The sequence below is a fragment of the Pseudorca crassidens genome, chromosome 2 (assembly GCF_039906515.1).
Source record: "Pseudorca crassidens isolate mPseCra1 chromosome 2, mPseCra1.hap1, whole genome shotgun sequence".
Taxonomy (NCBI): Eukaryota; Metazoa; Chordata; class Mammalia; order Artiodactyla; family Delphinidae; genus Pseudorca; species Pseudorca crassidens.
The window spans coordinates 86238675-86264667 of record NC_090297.1 but is presented as its reverse complement, the minus strand read 5'-3'; the positions used below and the strand labels follow the sequence as shown (position 1 = coordinate 86264667).

Sequence of the window (25993 nt, the reverse complement as noted above, 5' to 3'; positions counted from 1 at the left end):
TGAGTATGTGAACAAAAGAGATGAGGACCTTATTTTCATGGAGCTTAGAGTCCAATGAAGAAGAAAAGCAATGAATAATTACACTAACTTACACATAACACAATTATGACAACTGGTTTGAAGGTACACAATAGAGAGAAAAACAGAGGACCTAATTTAGATGAGCCAGGGATGAGGCTGGGGGGAGAAAATTAAGGAAATTCTCTGAAAAGTGGCAGTTAGGTTGAGATCTGAGAATTAAACTAGACAAATGATAGTGGGAAGAGTTTTTCAGGTATAGAAAACAGCACAAAGACCCGGACCTCCTTTATAAAACCAGTTCTACATACTATGTTCTTATTGCATTCTACATTAATTACAATGGTAATTAAACAATTATTTGGGAAATACTTGCCTCTTCCACTAGACTGTAACTTTCATAAGATAGTAATAGTATCTGCCTTGTTCTCTGCTCTGTCCCAGGCACTAAGCACAGTGAGGGCCTGATCCATGGTGGGTGCTGAACAACGGACTGTCAATGAATTGGATGAAGCAAACGTTGTTCATGAGCTGGGGAGGTCAGAAAAGGAAGTGCTGCATTGTTACTTTTAATCAACAATGAAGCCCTATTTAAATATGTACAATGTAATTCATTCCACTCTGCCCATTAAAAAGAATTTAGACTAAAGCACGCATGTTGGTTGGGGGGTAAATGTGGGCTTTATACTGAAGGGGAAAGATCAGAAGTGGAAATATTGACTCATTCTGAATTCACACATCATTTCAGTTAAAAACTGTCATTCATGCTATTATCTCCATATAGCACACTATCCTTCCGGCACATAGTAGGTACTCAAATATTTGCACAATCAATGATAATGAATGAATTAATGGAAGACACTGTTAAAGTTATGTTCGGTTATTCCAATTCATTTATTGAGCAATATCCACTGACCACCTACTATGTATGTAGAGTTTTGCTGGGTTCTGGGAATACACAGGTAGATCTCAAAGAGCTCACAGTACTCAGAAGGAGAATCAAGATTTATAGACTTCCGGGAAGATGGCGGAAGAGTAAGACGCGGAGATCACGTTCCTCCCCACAGATACACCAGAAATACATCTACGCATGGAACAACTCCTACAGAGCATCTACTGAACGCTGGCAGAGGACCTCGGACCTCCCAAAGGGCAAGAAACCCCCCACGTACCTGGGTAGGGCAAAAGAAAAAACTAAACAGAGACAAAGGGATGGGGACGGGTCCTGCACCAGCGGGAGAGAGCTGTGAAGGAGGAAAAGTGTCCACACACTAGGAAGCCCCTTCGCGGGTGGAGGCTTCGGGAGGCGGAGTGGGGGAGCTTGGGAGCCGCGGAGGAGAGCACAGCAACAGGGGTGCGGAGGACAAGGAGGACAGATTCCAGCGCAGAGGATCGGGCCGACCGGAACTCGCCAGCCGAGAGGCTTGTCTGCTCGCCCGCCGGGGCGGGCGGGACTGGGAGCTGAGGCTCCGGCTTTTGTCGGAGCGCCGGGAGAGGACTGAGGTTGGCGGCGTGAACACAGCCTGCAGGGCGTTAGTGCACCGCGGCTGGCCGGGAGGGAGTCCGGGGAGAAGTCTGGAACTGCCGAAGAGGCAAGAGACTTTTACGTCCCTCTTTGTTTCCTGGTGCACGAGGAGAGGGGATTAAGAACGCTGCTTGAGAGAGCTCCAGGGACGGGCGCGAGCCGCGGCTAAAAGTGCGGAGCCCAGAGACAGACATGAGACGCTAGGGCCGCTGCTGCCGCCACCGGGAGGCCTGTGTGCGAACACAGGTCACTAGCCACACGCCCTTCCGGGGAGCCTGTGCAGCCCGCCACTGCCAGGGTCCCGGGATCCAGGGACAACTCCCCCGGGAGAACGCACAGGCGCGCCTCAGGCTGCAACTTCTCACCGGCCTCTGCCGCCGCAGGCCCGCCCCACACTCCGTGCCCCTCCCTACCCCCGGGCCTGAGTGAGCCAGAGCCTCCGAATCAGCGGCTCCTTTAACCCCGTCCTGTCTGAGCAAAGAACAGACGCCCTCCGGCGACCTACACGCACAGGCGGGGCTAAATCCAAAGCTGAGCCCCTGGGAGCTGTGAGAACAAAGAAGAGAAAGGGAAATCTCTCCCAGCAGCATCAGAAGCAGCGGATTAAAGCTCCACAATCAACTTGATATACCCTGCATCTGTGGAACACCTGAATAGACAACGAGTCATCCCAAATTAAGGAGCCCTGTGGATGAAAGGCTCTTGGTGCTGCAGCCAGGAGTCAGTGCTGTGCCTCTGAGGTGGGAGAGCCAACTTCAGGACACTGATCCACAAGAGACCTCCCAGCTGCACATAATATCAAACAGCAAAAATTTCCGAGAGATCTCCATCTCAACGCCAGCACCCAGCTTCACTCAACGACCAGCAAGCTACAGTGCTGGACATCCTATGCCAAACAACTAGCAAGACAGGAACACAACCCCACCCATTAGCAGAGAGGCGGCCCAAAATCATAATAAGTCTACAGACACCCCAAAACACACCACCAGACGTGGACCTGCACACCAGAAAGACAAGATCTAGCCTCATCCACCAGAACACAGGCACTAGTACCCTCCACCAGGAAGCCTACACAACCCACTGAACCAACCTTAGCCACTGGGGACAGACACAAAAAACAACAGGAACTACGAACCTTCAGCCTGCAAAAAAGGAGACCCCAAACACAGTAAGATAAGCAAAATGAAAAGACAGAAAAACACACCGCAGATGAGGGAGCAAGATAAAAACCCATCAGACCTAACAAATGAAGAGGAAATAGGCAGTCTACCTGAAAAAGAATTCAAAATAATGATAGTAAGGTTGATCCGAAATCTTGGAGATAGAATGGACAATAGAATGGACAAAATGCAAGAATCAGTTAACAAGGACCTAGAAGAACTAAAGATGAAACAAGCAACGATGAACAACACAATAAATGAAATTAAAAGTACTCTAGATGGGATCAATAGCAGAATAACTGAGGCAGAAGAACGGATAAGTGACCTGGAAGATAAAATAGTGGAAATAACTACTGCAGAGCAGAATAAAGAAAAAAGAATGAAAAGAACTGAGGACAGTCTCAGAGACCTCTGGGACAACATTAAACGTACCAACATTCGAATTATAGGGGTTCCAGAAGAAGAAGAGAAAAAGAAAGGGACTGAGAAAATATTTGAAGAGATTATAGTTGAAAACTTCCCTAATATGGGAAAGGAAATAGTTAATCAAGTCCAGGAAGCACAGAGAGTCCCATACAGGATAAATCCAAGGAGAAATACGCCAAGACACATATTAATCAAACTGTCAAAAATTAAATACAAAGAAAACATATTAAAAGCAGCAAGGGAAAAACAACAAATAACACACAAGGGAATCCCCATAAGGTTAACAGCTGATCTTTCAGCAGAAACTCTGCAAGCCAGAAGGGAGTGGCAGGACATATTGAAAGTGTTGAAGGAGAAAAACCTGCAACCAAGATTACTCTACCCAGCAAGGATCTCATTCAGATTTGATGGAGAAATTAAAACCTTTAGAGACAAGCAAAAGCTGAGAGAGTTCAGCACCACCAAACCAGCTCTACAACAACTGCTAAAGGAACTTCTCTAGGCAAGAAACACAAAAGAAGGAAAAGACCTACAATAACAAACCCAAAACAATTAAGAAAATGGGAATGGGAACACACATATCGATAATTACCTTAAATGTAAATGGACTAAATGCTCCCACCAAAAGACACAGATTGGCTGAATGGATACAAAAACAGACCCATATATTTGCTGTCTACAAGAGACCCGTATGCTAACACATATATATGGAATTTAAGAAAAAAAAAAAATGTCATGAAAAACCTAGGGGTGAAACAGGAATAAAGACACAGACTTATTAGAGAATGGACTTGAGGCTATGGGGAGGGGGAAGGGTAAACGGTGACAAAGCAATAAAGAGGCATGGACATGTATACACTACCAAACGTAAGGTAGATAGCTAGTGGGAAGCAGCCGCATAGCACAGGGAGATCAGCTCGGTGCTGTGTGACCGCCTGGAGGGGTGGGATAGGGAGGGTGGGAGGGAGGGTGACGCAAGCGGGAAGAGATATGGGAACATATGTATATAGATAACTGATTCATTTTGTTGTGAAGCTGAAACTAACATACCATTGTAAAGCAATTATGCTCCAATAAAGATGTTTAAAAAAAAAAAAAAAAAAAAAAAAAAAAGATTTATAAAAGCAATGAGGTAAGGGCTGAAAACGTCGTAACTATAACTTACTATGGGAGTTAGGAATGGGGAGAAAAGTAGGAAGTTATATAAGTGTAGGGTGAGTAACAGTTTTTTCAAAAAGTGGTGATAGTTGCTATGTTGCATAGGACCAGTAAGAGTTACCCCCACTTGCAAACAAAGGAAGTACATTCATCCCAGCTATTCAGAATTTTAGCCATTGATAATAAAGACTAAATTACTTGGCTGTTCAGGCTTTCCAGCCACATGGGAACTGTCTCCCCAAAACATATGTAATTGAATTTTTCAGGCAAAGTTATTTCATACTGAGTTACATTGCTGAATTATCTGCATTACAACGGAAGCTGAGGTCTAACTCACTTGATATGTAATTAAAAGACATGAATTGAGGTTAGAAATGAACTCCTTACAAAGAAGGTAATTTTTTGTTTTTGTTTACATCCTCAGTGATCTGTGCTTTCTTTTGGACCTGAAAGGATTTAGGGAGGAGTTCTGTTCATGAGAAAGCATTTCTAAGACAACAGTAGCTTGAAATTTACTCGTGATGTTAAAATAGTGGCAAAGGTGGCAGAAATGATTCAGTGTGACTGAGACCTGTTTGTTGTGAATTGCTAATTAGTATAATTATTAACATCCAAAGAATAGCAAAGCAGGAAATTTTCAGCCCCGACTGCTTATCATTCACATGACAGTACTAAATTAAAATAAAACAGCACAGCCACAGAATAAGTAACAAAATGTTCTATAACATTTCTCAGGAACAATCTATTAGAGAACTATAGAAAATTGTTCATCTATGCAGAATGCCATTCTATTCCATTTCTATAACATTTTTTTTAGAAATTTCAGAGACTGTGTTTTGTAAAGAGGAATATCTACAAAGGCTGTATATTGAACTCCCTGCAGATCACAAGTGCAAGAACATACCTTCAATATATGGCCTTTCTCTCAGCCCCTAAATATCCTTTATTAAATATAATGTTGAATCTCCTTTATTGCTCATGCAAAAGCTGAAAATTGTGTTCCAAAGAAATGAATACATATTCTAAGCAGAAGAAAATTCATGGAAATACGCAGGCATGTTGGAGATTATAAAAAAATTGTATTATGCCTACTGGAAAAAAATGATAAAAGGAAAAAGCACATTCACACAAAAAAAATCCTCAGACAAGTATTTTGAAATTGTTTTCTATCTGAGATTCAATTAAAAAATTACTAACTAAAATTAATACTTATCCTTGAACTGGGAATTGAATCAAATTCAAAACAGAAGTCTGATTTGGAGTAGTTTTAATTTAAATAAAAAAGTAAACTCAAATCAGTATTTTTCTATTTTGCTTAAGTTCTTTTTGAACTAAATTCAAGAAAAGAATTACATAGGATCAAAAAGTAGCAGTAAATGAGGTTGACACCATCTACATCATATGCGTATAGCTACAAAAATAGAGATGAGATTTTTAGAAATTACAGCCCTCAAAATAAAAGATATAGTGAGGCACATCAAAATAATTGCTGACATGACTCCCTAAAATGTCTCTGACCCACCATGTGTGTGTATATGATATGAATTTTAATATACAAGTATTCATTTAGGGCACATTATTACCAATTTAGCTTTTAGAAACAGTGACTAAAGCTTCATACTATGTATATGTACCTGAAAATAGCCTATATGAACATGTTAATTACATATTTTAAAGTTAAGGCATTATTTCACTTATTTTTATTCAACACTGAGTAACTCCTCTATGGGTCACACTGTGCTTAGTACTGAAAATACAAGAGAATGAGAAAGAGCCGACCCCACCTTCAAGAAGTTTTGATACAGGAAACACTCAGCATCCATTTTTATGGTAACCAAATAATTTAAAAGTCTAGTTAATATGGGTCAGACAATAATAAAACTAATTCCCTGGTCTATCGCAATATATTTTTTCCTTCTTGGGCTTCACAACTATGGACCAACATGGAGGGCATAGAGACTGTTTAGATGATAATTAGAAAATAGAACTATTGTCATCATAAATGAACCAGAAATAATTAAGTTTGAGTAAATAAATATTATTAATAGTAGTCCAGCATAAGGGAAATAACCATCAAAGAAAGGGTCTTTGTGGACTGAAGAGAATTTAGGCACAACCATGAACAAAGAAGACAAATTTAATTAGAACTAGAACAGAAACAATTCCCTTAGCTTCATCTGGGTAAAGACTATCTATCATTTTCTAAGGCAGAAGTGGAAGTTAAAACCAAATCATTGTTTTGAATTAGTTATAAATGGTAATATAATAATATGTATAATTCTCACTCTATAGTATGGGTCCAACCATTCTCAACTAAACATCTCTACTCTCTTCATAAAATTCCAAGTTTAAGAAACACTTCATGTGTTATTACGAATAAGTGCCTGTCTCCCATTTGATCACTGTTTCCAAGCTTCCTGTGCCCAGAGCAAGACTTTCTTACAGGTTGATGCTGTAATGATGTTATTTTTGTTTGGACACAGCATATTATTTCTAACTGCTTGGCTTGCAACTTTGATGTAATTTAGCTTCTTATCTAGTTTTGCTCATGAATTTCCTTGAAAGACGTCCTCTCTGGTAAGTAAGCTGCTTACCCATGTTCCCCATGCACTGCAGACAAAAGAGGGAAGCTATGAACACTCCCTAGAGATTTTATCAATGTTCCTGGAAATATTTTAGGTTTTTCACACCATCTTACTTCAATAGCATCACCACCCAGCTTTGTTCAACCTCTACTCAAGTCACTGGTTTTCAAAGTCCATCTTTGTTCAACTTAATCTGAGTTTCTTGGTTGTCATCATGCATGGGCTAATTTATCCTTTTCTTTTTTGTGAACCCATAGTGAGATGAGAGCTGCCATCACCTACTTCTTGAACCTGAGAAATGAGACATTGCAGGAGAATAATTGAGAGCTGTCAGGGTTGGTTCCTCCTTGATAGTATAATTAACTGAAACCAAGTCATATATTCACCCTGTGGTAAATGCCTTAATATGTGATTTAGTTTTTCCTTATTCTTTTTACTTTTGGTATCCTAAAACGTCTCTTTTCTGGGAAAAAAGCTGTATCTTTCACATTCTTCTCTATTTTCCATCTTTTTTGTCTTTCTACCTGAATTCTTCATGATTCTCCTATTGTTCACTTCATTAATACTCTTTTTGGCTATACTATGCTACTGCTAAAACTATCCACTGAGTTCTTCATTCAGGTTATTGTATTTTTATTTCTGGAATTTGTATTTGGTTTTTTTTCAAATGTGATAATTTAGTCTATACAGTTTCAGTTTCCTACTAGAATTTTCAAACGTGGATTTTCTCATTCTTAATCTGATACTGTATAATTTTAATCTGTTTTTGAAATTCTAATATGTCAACTTTTTGCATATATGTTTCTTTTGTCTACTGAGTCTTCAGATTCCCATACATGATGCCTTTTTCTTTATGTGTCTACTCATCTTTGACAAGTGCTAATGCCTGTGATAGATGCATTCCTAGCAGTAATTACAGCAGATTTCTTGTTGGAAACAATGTAAACCAGAAGACTGTGGATCAATATCTTTAAGGTAATAAAAGAAAAAACTGTCAACTTAGCAAAATTATCTTTCAAATATTAAAGCAAAATAAAAACATTTTATGATATGCAAAAGCCAAAATGATTCATCACCAGCAAACTTACAAGAAATGTTAAAGAAAATCCTGCAGGGAGAACGGAAGTGATATCAGATGGAAATATGAATCTACACAAAGAACTGAAGAGCATTAGAAATGGTAAATATTTTTTAAATTTTAAATTTAAAAATCCATTGAAAATACAATTGAATGTTTAAACACAAACAGTAACAATGAATTGTGAGGTCTATAATATATGTAAAAGTAAAATGGATGACATCAAAAGCACAAAAACTGGAAATAGAGAAATAAAAGTATATTATGAAGTTCTTAAATATAATGTGATTTTACATATTATCACTTATGGTCAATTGTGTATTTAAAGATGTACACTGTATATCTTTTTTGAAAAAACACTAAAAATGATTTATAATGAATAAGCAAACATAAGAGATCAAGCAGCATCATAAAAATGTATAAGAAATTAGTACAAAAGAAAACAAAAGGATAAAAGAGGAACAAGCAATAAATGTGACAAACAGAAAATAATTAGCAAATGTCAGATTTAAACTCAACCATTTTAATAAAAACAGTAAATATAAATGGTAAAAAACCATTTAAAATAAAAATTTGTCAGCATGGATTAAAAAAAAGAAAAAACTTAACTATGTGCTGCCTACAAAAAAAACTTAACTATATGCTGCCTTAAAGTAACCCACTTTAAAGGTAAAGAAACAAACGGATTAAAAGTAAAATAATGAAATAATGGAATAGATATACTTGGCAACACTAATCTGAAAAAAGCAAAATAGATTTCAAAGCAAAAGATATTATTAGGGATAAAAAAAGGATCATTTCATAATGAAGAAGGGGTCAATTCATCAAGACACTATAACAATTCTAAGATTTTATACACTTAATAACAGAGTTTCATAATACCGGAAGTAAAAACTGATGCAACTACAAGGAGAAGTATATAAATCCAGTTAAAGTGAAAGATTTCAATACTCTTCTCAATGTCTGTTAGAAAAAGTAAGTAGAAAATCAGTAAGGATATATAAGATTTGAATGACTGTCAACCAACTTGGCCTATCTGATATTTATAGAACACTCTGCTCTATAATGGCAAAATATATATTCTTTTCTAGGACACATTTATTTAGAAATAATTAGAGAGTTGAGTAAGTTGTCTGGATATATAATCAACATACAAAAATGTTTATACTCACCAACCACACATTTAGAAAATATAATCTTAAAAGATATTTACAAGTTTATAAGAAAAAGTATAAATTAATAGCAAAATTGTATTCAACTGATCCAGAAAAAAATATAAAATTTATGAAAAATCACTACAGAATACCTAGAGAGACACCAGATACATAAATAGGATAATTCAGTATTTTAAGATGTCAGGTTTCCCAAACAATATGACTTTAAATCAATTTTAATCATAGCACTAATAGGGTTTTTCAAGGACCTGGCCAAGCTGATAGTAAAATTTATATAAAAGGGGAAAAGTCAGAGGATAATGAAGAGAGTCCTGACAAAGATTAGGGTAGAGGGGGACTTGCCTTTTCATACTTCAAGACTTATTATATAGCCATAGTAATTAGAACTATCTATTATTGCTGATGCAATATTTCTATTGAAATAGAAAATGTCAATATTGGTACAGTTGGTAGAGTCCAGAAACAGACTCACACATATAAGCTAATTTGATATATGAGAAAGGTGGCATGGCCCATTACAGGGAAATAAATGAGCCTGAACAATAAGTTGTCCATAAAAAAGAATGGAAATAGAATTACCACTTCATATCATACATATAAATCAATTTACAATAGGTTAAAAACTTAAATATGAAAGACAAAACCTGTAAAAAGCATTAAATGAGGAGAATATTAATAAATTTTAGGAATAAAAATAAATTAACAAAAGCCTTCATAAAGGAAGGACTTGGATGAATGGGACTACTTATAATGGGAATTTAAGTTACTGCAGTCACTATAGAACAACTTGGCACTATCTCACAAAGCTCAGCATTCACATAACCTAGAACCCATCAATTCCACTCCTAGGAACTTTTACACATGTGCACTTGGATACATCTACAAAAATATTCATATTAGAGAAACTGGAAACAAGTCAAATATCCACAGAAGGGATGAAAAAATTGTACTATGTTCCTTTACTATGTTCCTGCATTGGAATATTATACAGTCATGAAAAATTGTGAACTGTAGCTACATGTAAGAACATGGATGAATCAAAGAAAATATTGAGAAAATCTCATAAGATTACATATATGATTTTTATAAAGCTCAAAAGAAAGCAACACTAAACAATTTACTAGCTTTTAAGTTGTGTTCACATATTTTCATGTTAATGTTCTACATCATAGCCTACATCGTTTTTACCTGCATTCACTTGTATATTTCAAATATTATAAAATAAAACTTGTTAAAATCTACAGTCATCATTTTTAAATGGTATTCAGCTTCAAAAGAGCTGATTAAGTCTGCCCTCAGCATCATTTTCTTCAGTCAAAATCAATCAATTCCATCTCTTCTCAGTAACTCTTCCATTTTTTTCTGTTTCTCACTAAAACAACTTCATTCTCTTATCATTCCCCTTATAGTACAAGCTATAAAAAAATAGAAATTGTGTTCAAGTAGGTGTTGAGTTTTTGGGGAGGATTACTTTCTAAATATTTCTTGTTACTTTACTGTTAATATATCCCAGAATCATGTGAGTTTTTGGCTAGGAGTACTCCTACTGACTCATTTTAAGCACACAGTCAAAGCAATAATGCCTAGCAATTTATTTCCCATATGTATAGTTTATTTTTATCACATTATTTAGTACCTGGCATTTATTTCTATCTTTTAAGGATCACATAGCTAATTTGTGAAAATCACCTTAAATTATATGCCTGCCTTCAGAGAAGCTGACAACTTCATTTAAATTAAAGTAGGTCTACCTAACATTAAGCTATCTGATTAATATAGAGGAAAGGGAACATCTAGAATCTTAGGTTCTACTCCGGATAAACGAATTCAACAAGGTAGCAGGATATAAGATTAACGTACAGAAATTGGTTCCATTTCTTTACACTAACAATGAAATCTCCAAAAGGGGAAAAAAAGGCAATTCCTTTTTAAATAGCTTCAATAAAAATAAAATACTTAGGAATAAACCTGATCAAGGAGGTCAAAGACTTATACACTGAGAACAATAAAACACTGATAAAGGAAATTGAAGGTGACTTAAAGAAATGAAAAGATATCCCATGCTCCTGGTTTGGAAGAATTAATATTGTTAAAATGGCCATGCTACCCAAAGCAATCTACAGATTTAATGCGATCCCTATCCAATTACCCATGACATTTTTCACAGAACTCAAACAAATAATCCTAAAATTTATATGGAATCACAAAAGACCCAGAATTGCCAAAGCAATCTTGAGGAAAAAGAACAAAGCTGCAGGCATAACCCTTCCAGACTTCAGACAATACTCCAAAACAACAGTAATCAAAAAAGCATTGTGTTGGCACAAAAACAGACATAAGAATCAATGGAACAGAACAGAGAGCCCAGAAATAAACCTACACACCTATGGTCAATTAATATTTGACAAAGGAGGCAAGAATATACAGTGGAGAAAAGACAGTCTTTTCAGCAAGTGGTGTTGGAAAAGCTGGCCAGCCAGTAAATCAGTGAAGTTAGACCACTCCCTCACACCATACACAAAAATAAATTCAAAATGGCTTAAAGACTTAAATATAAGAAAGGACACCATAAGGCTCTTAGAAGAGAACATAAGTAAAACATTCTCTGACCTAAGTCATACCAATGTTGGCTCAGTCTCCCAAGGCAATAAAAATAAAAGCAAAAATAAACAAATAGGACCTAATCAAACTTACAAGCTTTTGTGCAGCAAAGGAAATGATAAACAAAATGAAAAGACAACATACGGCCAGGGAGAAAATATTTCAAATGATGCGACCAACAAGGATTTAATTTCCAAAATATACAAACAGCTCATACAACTCAATAACAAAAAAGCAACCCAATCAAAAAATAGACAGAAGACCTAAATAGACATTTTCCAAAGAAGACATACAGATGGCAAAGAGGCACATGAAAAATTGCTCAAAATTGTTAATCATCAGAGCAATGCAAATCAAAACTACAATGATGTATCACCTCACACTGGTCAGAATGGCCATCATTAAAAGGTTCACAAACAATAAATGCTGGAGAGGGTGTGGAGAAAAGGGAACCCTCCTACATTTTTGGTCATTACGTAAATTGGTTCAGCCCCTATGGAAAACAATACAGAGGTTGCTTAAAAAACTAAAAATAGTTACTATATGATCCAGAAATCCCATTCCTGAGCATATATCTGGAGAACACTCTAATTTGAGAAGATACATGCAGCTCAATGTTCATAGCAGCACTATTTACAATAGCCAAGACATGGAAGCAGCCTAAATGTCCACTGACAGATGAATGGATAAAGAAGATGTGGTGCACGCATGTGCGCGCGCGCACACACACACACACACACACACACACACACACACACACACACACACACTGGAATACTACTCAACCATAAAAAAGAATGAAATAATGTTATTTGCAGTAACATGGATGGACCTAGAGATTATCATACTAAGTGAAGTAAGTCAGACAAAGACAAATATTGTATGATATCATTCACATGTGGAATCTAAAATATGACACAAAAGAACTTATTTACAAAACAGAAATAGACTCACAGACATAGAAAACAAATTTAAGGTTACCAAAGGGGAACAGGGGGAGGGATAAATTAGGTGATTGGGATTAGCATATACAATCTATGATATAAAAAACAGATAAATAACAAGTCCTACTGTATAGCACAGGAAACTATATTCAATATCTTGTAATAACCTATAATGAAAAAGAATATATATAAGTATAACTGAATCACTTTGCTGTGTAACAGAAACTAATACAACATTGTAAATAAACTATACTTCAATAAAAAAAGTATTAACTACCCAAGTATTTAATGGGATAATCTAGGGATAAATCTGATAAATGAGGTGTGAGACAAGTATTCTGAAAACTAAAATATATTGATTAAAAATATCAAAGACTTAAATCAATGGAAAGATATACCAAATTCATGGATCAGAAAACTCAGAGAGTGCACAAAAGAGAGAGAATTCATGAACTGTGGGAAAATACTGAATGCTCTAATGTAAGTGAAATTGAAATCCTAGAAGAAAAGAAATATAGCCACAAATTTCTCCAACATGTTTAAAGACGTTAACTCATAGATGTAAGATCCCAGGGACATGCAAGCAGGAAGTATATCTCTACTATTCAAGTTAGGGTCAATGGAGTGCCATCTTTAAACTACTAAAAGGAAGAAAAATGAAAAAAAACAGATTGTCAACCCAGAATTCCATACCCAGCAAAAATACTTTTCAAAAATGAAGGCAGGGGCTTCCCTGGTGGCGCAGCGGTTAAGAATCCGCCTGCCAGTGCAGGGGACACAGGTTCGAGCCCTGGCCCGGGAAGGTCCCACATGCCACGGAGCAACTAAGCCCGTACACCACAACTACTGAGCCTGCGCTCTGGAGCCCGTGCTCCACAACAAGAGAAGCGAAGGCACCGCAATGAAAAAAAAGTAGCCCCTGCTCACCGCAACTAGAGAAAGCCCGCCTGCAGCAACAAAGACCCAATGCAGCCAAAAATAAATAAAAATAAAATTTTTTAAAAAAATGAAGGCAAAATAAATGCTTTTTTTCAGTGGAAAACAAAATTATTGGAGAGAATTCTCTTCCAGCAGAACTGCATTGCAAGAAATGTTAAAGGAGGGCTTCCCTGGTGGCCCAGTGGTTAAGAATTCACCTGCCAATTCAGGGACATGGGTTTGAGCCCTGGTCTGGGAAGATCCCACATGCCGTGGAGCAACTAAGCCCATATGCCACAACTACTGAGTCTGTGCTCTAGAGCCTGTGAGCCACAACTACTGAAGCCTGAATGCCTAAAGCCCATGCTCCACAACAAGAGAAGCGCACACACTGCAACGAAGAGTAGCCCCTGCTCACCGGAACTAGAGAAAGCCCGTGCACAGCAACAAAGACCCAGTGCAGCCAAAAATAAATAAATTAATTTAAAAAAAAAAAGAAATGTTAAAGGAAAGTCTTTAGGAAGAGTAAGTATGTTACCACACTGGAATAGAATCTACACAAAGAAATGAAGATCACTGGTAATTATATAAATGAAAGTAAACGTAAAAGACAATTTTCTTATTTTTAATCACTTAAAAGAAATTTGACTGTTTATAGCAAAAAATGTAAAAACATTATTATGGGGTTTAAACCATACATAATATTAATATATATGACAACAATATCAAAAAAGATGGGAGAGAGGATTTGGAAGTGTACTGTTGTAGGATTCAGAAGCTACTTATGTACTAGTACATTATTATTTGAAAGCAGCTTGTCATAAGGCAAAGATGTACCTTATAAGCCCTTGGAGACAACCACTAAAAAAGAAAAAATAGTATAACCTATTAACTAATAGTGGAGAAAAACAAAATTATTTTTAAACATACTAATTTTTTTAAAAGATAGAAAAAAGAAACAAAGAACCAATTGCACAGATAGGAAACAAGAAGGAAGATAAATTTAAACAATGTTATCAATAATTAAGTAAAATGTAAATTGTCTCATCACCTCCAATTAAGACAGAGATTTTCAAAACTGAGTAACAAAGGAAAACCTAACTATATGTTGTCTGTAAGAAACTTGCCTTAAGTATAAAGAAAAGGATAAATTAAAAGGTTTGAAAATATTGCAAAAACTAATTAAATAGAAAAGCTGAACTGATTATATAAGTATTAGACAAAATACACTTCAGAACAAGGTTCTGAATTACTAGAAATTTAAAGAGGGACATTACATAATGATAAATTGATAAATCCATCAAGAAGTCAAACCATTCCTAAATGTCACTGGATAAAAATCAATATACCAAAATATATATATATAGGAAAAATGTATATTATTATTATATTTATATAATCTATGTCATATAAGATAAATAAATATAAATGTATTATATAATATTTTAAAATGTGTGATATAAAATAATACATTTTACATATAATGATTACATACAAATAAATACCATAAATATAAAACCATCAGAAACATTAAATACCTAGGTATTTAATGGGATAAGCTGAGGATAAATCAAACAAAAGAGGTGCAAGATTTGTATACTTAAAACTACAAAATTTTGACTAGAGAAATCAAAGACCTAAATAGAGAGATATACTATTTTCATGGATAAGAAAACTCAGTATTAGTAAGATTTCATTTTTCTCTGAATTGATCTCTAGATTCAATGCAATCCCAATCAAAATCCCAAATACTGTCCCCTCCCTTTTTTTTTTTTTTTTAAGTAGAACTCAACAAGCTGGTTATAAAACTTGGATGGAAAATGAAGAACCTAGAATAACAGAAGCAATTTTGAAAAAGAATAAAGATAGATTTCTTTATTTCTAGGTTTACTATAAAACTGAAAATTACTGACATACAGAACAATGTGACAGAATGGCGAGTACAGAAATAAATCCATATATATATATAAGCCATTGATTTTTTTAAAAGTCGCCAAAGTAATTCAATGGATAAAAAATAGCTTTTTCAGAAAACAGTGTGGAAACAATAAGAAAAACAGTTTAAAAAAAAAAAAGAACCTAGGTCTTCATACCATATTTACAGATTAACTTAATATGGATCATAGGCCTTGATGTAAAACCCAAAACTTTTAAAAGGAAACAAAGAAGAAAATCTTTGTGATTTTGAATTAGGCAAAGATATTTTAGATAGGATAGGAAAATTGCAGTCCATAAAATTTTATAAACTGTACATCTTCAAAATTAAAATTTCTGCTCTGCAAAACAGACTAATAAGAAAATAAAAAGGCAAACCACAGACCAGAAGAAAATATTTGCAAAACATACATTTGGAAAATAACTTGTATCCATAATACATGAAGCACTCATAACTTAATAATAAGAAAACAAACAACCCTATTAAAAAGTTGGCAAAAGATTTGAAAAGACACTTCACTAAAAAGATACTGATGACATATAACCACATGAAAGATGCTCAACATCATTACTCATATGGAAATGTAAGTTAAACCCACAGTGAGGTATCACAATATATTTACAATCTAAAATAAAACGCTGACAACCACAAATATCACCAAGAATGCAGAACAACTGTAACTCTCACACATTGCTCACGGTAATAAAAAATGATACAGTAATTTTGGAAAATAGTCTGGTAGTTTCTTAAAAATTTAAACATACCTTTACCATATGACCCAGCAATTCCACTCCTAGCTATTTATTCCAAAAAAGACAACTTATGAACATGTAAAAATCTGCATGTACATGCTTATAGAATCATAAAGTCTACATAGCAGGAACAATCAGCTATAAACCCAATTTATTATCCATTGTCACTTTAGTCAATGTCTTGTAAGCTCTATTTTTCTAGCTACAAATAAAAATATTGAGAATACTGGGCCTGAGATTATCCCTTATGGAAAGATTTATTCTCTCATAAAATGGCAATAATTTTTCTTAAATCTTCCCATAAAACTTTCAGTTAGGTGAAAAGTCTTTCATAACTCATACATATTATAGCTACTGCACTCCATTAATAAATAGAAAACCTAAAGAACCTGCTATTTTTGAGAAGCTGTAGATGGTATCAAAGTACCACAGGGGCATGTTGATCAAGAAAGGCATTGGGGCAGAAAAAGAAAATAAGAATCTAATTTAAATTATTAGAAAATAAGTAGAAGATACCCTTAAATGATAAAAAAAATAAACACTTCTTAAAATTATCTTCCAGTTACAAAATAAATAAGTAATAGGGATGTAATGCACAACATGATAAATATATGTTATATATGAAAGTTGTATGTTATGCTACTACTGTACTAACTACATAACAATAGTTATACTACAGTAACATACTACTGTATGTTATATATGAACATTAAGAGAGTAAATCCTGTGTTCTCATCACAAAACATTTTCTTCTATTTCTTTAATTTTGTATCTGTATGAGATGATGGATGTTTACTAAACTTATTGTGACAGTCATTTCCTGATGTAAGTCAAATCATTATGCTGTACACCTTAAGCTTGTACAGTGCTGTATGTCAATTATATCTCAATAAAACTGAAAGAAAAAAGGTAATAATCACAACTAATTTAATGGCTACTATATAACAATTTTTTAGTAAATATGAATGAATGAATAAATACAATCTAGAAGATCACAGTGGGCAAAATTTTATTCAAATATAATTAAAATATTAGTAGATGCATGCAAAACATGGTGATAAACACTTGAAGTAAGTATATTTAAAAATATTACTTGAAGATAAATTCTCTTTCTCTTTTGTTCCATTTACCATGTTCTAGTTTTTGATGAGTTTAATACAAAGGAAGTTGCCCTTAATTGCACTGTGGACAAAGTGAGTGCTTGCTTTCATTTCATTTGGCGACTCTGGTTGCACCATGAAAAAAGAAAACGAAAGAACTCTTTACCTGGCTGCCCTTGTTCTAAGGTATGAATTAGAGTGAACCTTAAATAAAAAGTTTCTTCTTTCTCCTCTTTGGCTTCCAATGTAGCTACCATATAACTCTTGAATTGTGCTGTCCAGTATGGTAGCCACTAGTCATATGTGATTACTTAACTTTAAAGTTAAATAAAATTAAAAATTTACTTTTTCAGTTACTTTAGCCTTAAGTTAAGGGCTCAAATTTCACAGGTAGTAGGGCTTACTCTACTGGGCAGTGCAGATTATAGAATTGTTCCATCATCAAAATAAGATCTATTGGTCAGCACTGATCAAGAGCCAGTAACTTCCCATCTAAAAGTAACTACTTAAAATAGCGATACTCTTCCTCAAATGTTATTCTTCTCCCTATCCCTATCTCTATAATGTTCTTATTTTTAAATCAAATTATCCATCGTGATATATGGCCTGACAAGGTCAACTGCCTTTGTAAGCTGTCTCTACTCCTTCAAAGTTTCTCCTACCTACTATGGATTTGGTTATCATTGAAACATAATAGCCTTTCTAAACTGCATCATTTCCTCTCCTCCTACACTGCAACTTTCTAGAGACCTATCTGAGAAAATTATTGTATTAAATGAGATGGGAGTTTAAAACACTGTGAAATGCAGCTAACAAAATTAATTCCCACTGCCCTACATAAAAGTACCATCAAATAGATTTAATACTGGATGAAAGTCTGTGAGTAGAAAACTGATAAATTGTTCTATTTTCAGTTCAGGTTTTGTGTCTCATAGGCTGCCAAGGAGTTCTTTGTTCGGCTTGGTTTTATTTAACAACTTTATTAATGATTTGAAAAGAGGAGTAAACAGGTTGTTAATGGAACTCATTGATGAGGCTGCCTCGGTAGTGTTACAAACACAACTGATGACAAAGAAATTACCTAATAAAATGCAGAGGGTCGTGAACTATTGACAAAAGCACCCCAAATTATATTCCACTTGGTAAAAATTAATGCTTAGTACTAAGGATGCCTAATTCAAAACAAGAGTGCTCAATGAAAACATAAGGAAAAGAGTTTCTGGCCTTTGCAATATTAAACTGCAATATACAGGTACTTACAAAGGAAACAGTAGGTTCTATTCTCTTTGACTGAAGCTGTATTATCTGAAAAAGACAAAAATAGATCTTTTTAGCCATGTCACTATCATCTGCGGTATGCATGGTTAATCAATACGTTAGAATAAATTTGACTTTTTTTTCATTGAATTGATCTTCAGGTTATGTTTTTGAGTTTGGTTATATGTGTGTGCAAACAAGCACATGCAAAATGCAAATGTAACTAGAGACATTAATGTCTATGCTATTCATAGTTTCTTATAATGAACTCTGGCATGTATTGAGAATATTTATATTTGGTTATACTCTTTTACAAACTGTACTCTCATATCCAATTGCATTCAAACAATGGTGAAAATAATAACAACAAATAAATACTACTGCCTAGTTTATACATATGGTTATAAATATTTAAATGTTATATAACTCAGTTTTTTTATTGTGGCAAAAGATACATAACATAAAATTTACCATTTTTTGGAGTACAGTTCAGTGACATTGACATTGCTGTGTTACCATCACTACCTACCATCTCCAGAACTTTTCCATCTTTCCAAACTGAAACTCTATACCCACTAAATAATAAATTCCCATTTCCCCTATGCTCAGCACATGGCACCCAGCATTCTATTCTCTGTCTATATGAATTTCACTACTCCAATTACCTTATATAAGAGGAATCATACAGTATTTGTCCTTTTCTGTCTGCTTTATTTCACTTAGCATAATGTCTTTAAGGTTCTCCCATGTCAAAGCATGTGTTAGAATTTCCTTGCTTTTTTAAGGCTGAATAATATTCCATTGTATGTGTATACCACATTTTGTTTATCCATTCATCCACTGGTGGACATTTAAGTTGTTTCTACCTTTTGGCTTTTGAAAATAATGCTGCTATGAATATTGATGTACAAATACTTGAGTCACTGCTTTCAATTCATTAGGGTATTTACCCAGTAGTGGAATTGCTAGATCATATGATATTCTATGTTTAATTTTTTGAGAAATTGTCATTCTATTTTCCACAGCAGTGCAACCCATAATATTAGATCCTTGCCCTTTCAAGTCTCACTGTGCTCTGATATCCTTAGGAAAATGTAAAATATTCATTGTGTCCTTGAAAATTTCATTCTAGTCACCTGCAATAACACCTACAGGTTATTAAGTCACCTGCAATAACACCTACAGGTTATAAAGTCCTATCTTTATACACAATTTGCAACAGCTTCTTAGCACTTTAAAAAATGCTTTTTATTAAACGATACACATACAGAAAGTGCACAAATTTAAATGTAAAGATCAACGAATTATGCCACAGTGAGCAAACTCTTATAACCATCCCCAAATTAAGAAATGAATCAGCAACCCAGAAGCCCTGCTTACATCCCTCCCATAATTAGCCCCTCCCTCTTCCTCAAAGGTAACTATTCCTGACTACAAACACAACAGATTAGTTTTATCTGTCTTTAAAATTTTTGTAAATGGGATTATATATTATGTATTCCTTTCCCTCAATATGTTTGTAAGGTTTGTCCAATGTAGTTGTGTATAACAGTAGCTCCTTCATTCACCTTCAAGTTTCATTCACTTTATTTATACATTGGACCATTGATAGATATGTGGATTTGGGGTTATTATGAGTATTTTTATTATAATTATATATTTTATATAATTATATATTATATATATTATATGTTATATATATTTTATATATATATATATATAACATTTTTTACTGTAGTGCAGATCTGCTAATGAAAAATTGCCTCAGGTTTCATTTTTCTGAAAGAGTCTTTATTTTTTCTTCATTTTGAAAGATATTTTCACTGGGTGTATAATATTTTGGTTGACAATTTTCTTTCCTCATCTTAAAGATGTCTCTCCATGATCTTCTCACTTGCATAATTTCTGAAAACATGTGTGGTTTTATTCACATTTTTCTTCACAACTGACGTTTAAGAATTTCTTCACAAATGACCTTGGGTGCGTCATTTATCAGTTCCTTTGTTTTTGAGGGAAGAGAACAGTATGCAGATTTTTGACTGCACAGGGGTTAGCACCCTTAACCCCTACCTTGTTCAAAGGTAAACTGTACTTCTAAAAAATCTGTAATTTTCTAAAATCAATATTTCTAATTTTCTGTCTACCTTTTCTATCAATTACTGAAAGAGGTGAGAAATTTTATCACTATGATTGTGGGCTAATCTATTTTTCTTGTAATTACTTTATTGTAATTTTTCTTTTATGTATTTTGAGGTAACATAATCATGTGAAGTTACCTCAGAATTAAGTTCAGAATTACCCTAATTCCTTGCAGTTGAAATTTTTATTATTCTTAAATGTCTTTCCTTACAGTTGTTCTCAATAAGAGGGTTGATCCAAATCACATAATCTACCATTACAGGTATGGAACCATTGACATGTGAATGTATGTTCACAAATCGGAAGATATTGGAGGAAAGCTTCTTGTATGAAATATAGAGATAAAAATAATCAAAAGTGTAAAGGGAGACACAAGGAAACAAATACTTCTTTAATTAAAGCTATAACATTTTCTCTGGGACAAAGAGATAAGGAGATATTATATCTATTTAAAATAGCAGAATGCATAAATCAAAGAAAACAGGAGAAAAAATAATACTTGAAATCAAGAACATGGTAATCAAGTTAATACAAAATATGAAATTGAAAAAAAATCAGAAGCTCTCACAGAAAGAATAAAAATTAAGACATATAGAAAATAGAAATGAGGGCTTCCCTGGTGGCACAGTGGCTGAGAGTCCGCCTGCCGATGCAGGGGACTTGGGTTCGTGCCCTGGTCCGGGAAGATCCCACATGCCGCGGAGCGGCTGGGCCCGTGAGCCATGGCCGCTGGGCCTGCGCTTCCAGAGCCTGTGCTCCGGAACGGGGGAGGCTGTGGCAGTGAGAGGCCCGCGTACCGGAAAAAAAAAAAAAAAAAAGAAAAGAAAATAGAAGTGAGAAGATAAGGAAAGGAAGGACTTTGATGAGGAAAATGGAGGCTTGGTGTTAAGCCTATGAGGGCCAACATCCAACTAATAGGAGTCTAAAAGTAGAGAGAAGAGGGAACAGAGGAAGGAGTTATGAAAAAAATAATATTAGGAAAATTTGAACCTACACAATAAAAAAACAATGTATCATAATATTTTTAATACACATAGTTCCATAATCCTACAGTTTCAAAATACCAGAGATCAGATGAATTACTAAAAGACTTTAAAGACAGGAAGAAAATGAGTACATATGATATGGAGAAGTCAAAACGGCATGGGACTTTTCAGAGAAGAGCAGAGAAATTAATTCTATGGCGACAATAAAGGACAACTCCAGGTCAACAGCTAAGCAGCTGGCCTGGGAACAACCAGTATAGGTGGGAAGAGGGGGTAGAGGTATGTCAAAGGGAGGTTTCTGGGAGAAAAAGTGGAACTCATAGATCATTTGATGTATTTATGAATTTGAAAAAAATTAAAGGTACGCGTTGAAACATTTGGCAAACTAAAAAAGCAGATCTATAGAAATCTAAGCAAGTGAAAAATGAAGACAATTATTGACCCCAGAAAAACAAGAAGTTTACATAAAACAAAAATTATAATCATAATTCATTATATGAATCATCAGGAAATAATGTTTACAAGGCCATATTGATTTAATAATGCAACCACTGATTTAACTAACATTATAATATTATTAAAATGAGCAAATAGTGAGAAATAAAATGGGGAGTTTAAAATGTTCAGAAAACACAGCAGGAAGTCAATGCCTGAAATAGATAAATCAAAAACTAGTGGGATATGAATATTGTTTATAAATATAGAAGTCACTAATCCAGCTCTTTCTCAAATCTCATTTTTCTTGATCTTCTCCACTGCTTATCTACCTTTCAATCCACTTGCCACATGTCAGCTCCAGGGAGTTTTCAAAATGCAAATCTTGTCATTTTCACGAAACTCTGAAAACCCATAATAGAGTTCTTCAAATGCATCCCATTGTCTTAGATTAAATCTTTCACAGGGTTTTGAAGGCCACGGATAGACTGGTTCCTGCCTCCTTTCACCTCTTATCACTCTACTCCTTAGGCCTTCTATGCTTCAGCCACACTGACCAAGTTCTACTTCTCTGAAAACATCAAACTTCCTGCCACACTGGGGTTTTGATATATGCTGCTCCTATTTCAAAACATTACCCCACCCCAGTTCCCACATCCTTTTTACACACACACCCCTTCGGTTTCAGAAAGTTATCTCCTTTCTTTTCCTTTCAAACCCCAGTTCAATGACTTAGTTTGATACCGATGACTCCCAGTACATTAACGTCCTCTGGCTTGAGTTCTCCTTTAGAGCCCTTACTCGCTTTTCCACCCTTATTTGACTGCCTGCCTCCACACCCCTCCCTTCCCTGCCATTAGACTGTAAACTTCAAGAAGTGACAAATATTGTCTCTTTGCTCGTCACTGTACACCAGTTTGTAGCACAATACCTGGAACATAATAGGTGTTCAATACATATCTTATGAATGAATGAACAAATTAAAAATAGACTAAACATCCAAGACCTAGGTGAAGTCTTACCTCGCTAGCTCTACCACTTACTAGCTATGTGACCTTGAGCAAAGCATTTAACCACTCAACGTCTTACTTCCTCATATATAAACATGACAATACATAGTTCAAAAATTATTATAAAGATTATATGAAATGTAATGCATATAGAAATAAGTTTTGCCCTGTGTATATGCTATACAAACATAAACTTTCTTTTCTTTCCTTTCTTTAAATTATTAATGATAACCTTGGCATATATTTGACCATAACATGTATTCTCTAAACTTAAAAGGAAAAAGGAAAAGAGATGGCACCTCATCAAGAGCAGTGTGCTTCAAGGGGCAGTGGAATATCTATGTTCACAGAGTAAAAAGGGCAAGGCTTCCCTGAGTTTTAAAGTTTTCAACCCAGTTCATCATTATTCACATTCTACCAACAAAACAAGTTTAACTATGGCACAGTTCATAAGTGCAAAATATTTCATTTGTGGCTGGAATAAATGAGACACATAATCACATCAAATGTATATTCAGTTGAAATTCCACTTTGCCATCTGTGAGTTTTCACATACTTCAGTGTAACTGAGTTTCTAACAGAAAATCCAGCTCTCAAGGACATTATATGAATTTGTGACATGACTGTAGGACACTCACTGGGAAGGTAAAATAATGAACAAGTTAGTTTTCTTTTTTTCATCTATCTAGGAGATTCATCTGTGACAGATATCATAGTGATAATAATTGAATCATAATTTTACTATTATGCCATATTATTATGACAGTTAAGTTTATAATTTAATGTCACACCGTTTTAATTCAATAAAAGTTATTAATACACTCAAAATCTTTTACTAGTAAAGGTTTACATTTAGCCAAGATTTTCTTTCTCTTGATAGTACGAAAATTATATGCTCAGATAAAAAATAATTTCATTGCTTGAGTAACAAACTAGGTATTAAATTTGGATTCTGAGAGGTCTTGGGTAACTTCCTAAATTTTCACCCATGCATCACGAGTGTTTCCTTCCCTCCCTCTCTCTCTCCGCCTCTCTGAAACATTTGTTCACTACTTCACCAAGATTTTTTGTTTGAAAAATTTTCCCTCACCAGTTATGTTTCGCTCTTTTGACATCATCCAGCTGTGTTCCCTTCATGACTGGAGCTGTAGTGAAAGCATATATAGGCATTACAGACAGGTCTGGACAAAAAGAGAAAAAAGAAAGAAAAAGAAGCTATTGTGATAATGTTGGCAGCTTGCCAAGTCTCTACTATTTTGATGTGATTTCCCCTGAGTCTGGCTGGAAAGATTGCTGGGGCCTTAGCCTTTCTAAATCCCACGGCAACCCCTCCTGAGCAATCTCCCTCTTCATTAGAGTACAGAACCTCAGGTTTACAGACAGCACTGCAGGTCAACTCAAACTCTCCAAAGTGACTGAAAATACCAACTCAGCCTATATTCGATCAAATCAGTCACCTGACCAGTGCTTCTGAAAATTTAATATGCCCATGAATCACCTGGTGATCTGGTTACAATACAGATTCTAATTGGGTAGGTCTAGAGTGGGAACAAGCTAGTGGGCCCTGGACCATATATCCGTAACAAGGACCAAGTGTATCGTCTCTACTCTGAAAATTCACGGATGCCATTAACTGACCGGCTTCTCTACCTCTCTTTTCCACTTCTCCCAGATTCCCACATTTTTACTACTCTGCTTACAGTAAAAATTAAAAAAACATAATTGACCCAGCATGAACCAGGCTTATATAGAATACAAAAATACTTCAAGGAGTATTTCTTCGATTTTATAACTTTTCTAATTCTAAGAAAGAATGGCGTGGTTGAATGCACACTGGCTGTGTAATTATGCAGAACTGGATGTGAATTCCAACTATGCCTCTTAATAGCCAGGCAAATTTTAGGACAAGTTACTCAGTCTCATGTCAGTCTTCTCATCTGTAGAGTGGAGATAATAAATCTACTTCATAGGATTTTTGTGAAGCCTAAAAAAAGAAAACCATCAAATAGTTCCTGGTATACTATAAATTCTTTTTTTTTTTATTTTTTTTTTTGTGGTATGCGGGCCTCTCACTGTTGTGGCCTCTCCCGTTGCGGAGCACAGGCTCCGGACGCGCAGGCTCAGCGGCCATGGCTCACGGGCCCAGCTGCTCCGCGGCATGTGGGATCTTCCCGGACCTGGGCACGAACCCATGTCCCCTGCATTGGCAGGCGGACTCTCCACCACTGCGCCACCAGGGAAGCCCTATAAATTCTTGATAAATGTTGGAAAATAGTGATTAGATATACTCAGCTCAATGGAATTACTCAATACTATATAAAATTATTTTTAAGTTGGAATTTAGTGTGCAAAATATGTGAAAGTTTAAGAAAATGCTTTTTTTAAAAAATAAAAAAATCAAGGTATTATTAACTGTTATATGCTTGGCAAAGAGAGTCTATTTTTAAATTTTGAATTTCATTTGAGATAAATTATTTTGTATTATAAAGCGGCTGTGTGGCAAATATTTTAAGCAGCTTTCACAGCCTTTGAAATACATTTGTTAATTGGAAACAAAATAAGTGGCTTAAAATTTCTGTGGATGCAGCAACTCTAGTTAATATTTTCTAAATGGTGCTTGAAAATAAATATGTAGGTAACAAAGTATTTGATAAGCAGCTAAATATGAAGACACCCCCCCCCAAAATCACTAGTGCATCAAGTTATATTGATGCCTTGATAGAATGGTCTCTAGTGATTTGCTGCTAATCAGTTTTAAGAAATGGAGGACAGCAAGGTATTTTTAAAGAG

At 35.1% G+C, this 25993-nt stretch overlaps 1 long non-coding RNA gene across 1 annotated transcript in view; it reads right to left on the bottom strand.

Moving 5' to 3' along the window:
• LOC137211006 (uncharacterized) overlaps positions 1-24335 on the bottom strand; it is a 227862-nt gene extending 203527 nt beyond the window's left edge. The window contains exons 1-2 of the long non-coding RNA XR_010936848.1: positions 24294-24335; positions 18637-18681 (exon numbers count right to left, since the gene is read on the bottom strand). This is a non-coding gene — a long non-coding RNA (uncharacterized lncRNA). The remainder of the gene's footprint in view (positions 1-18636; positions 18682-24293) is intronic.
• Between the last annotated feature and the right edge of the window lie 1658 nt (positions 24336-25993).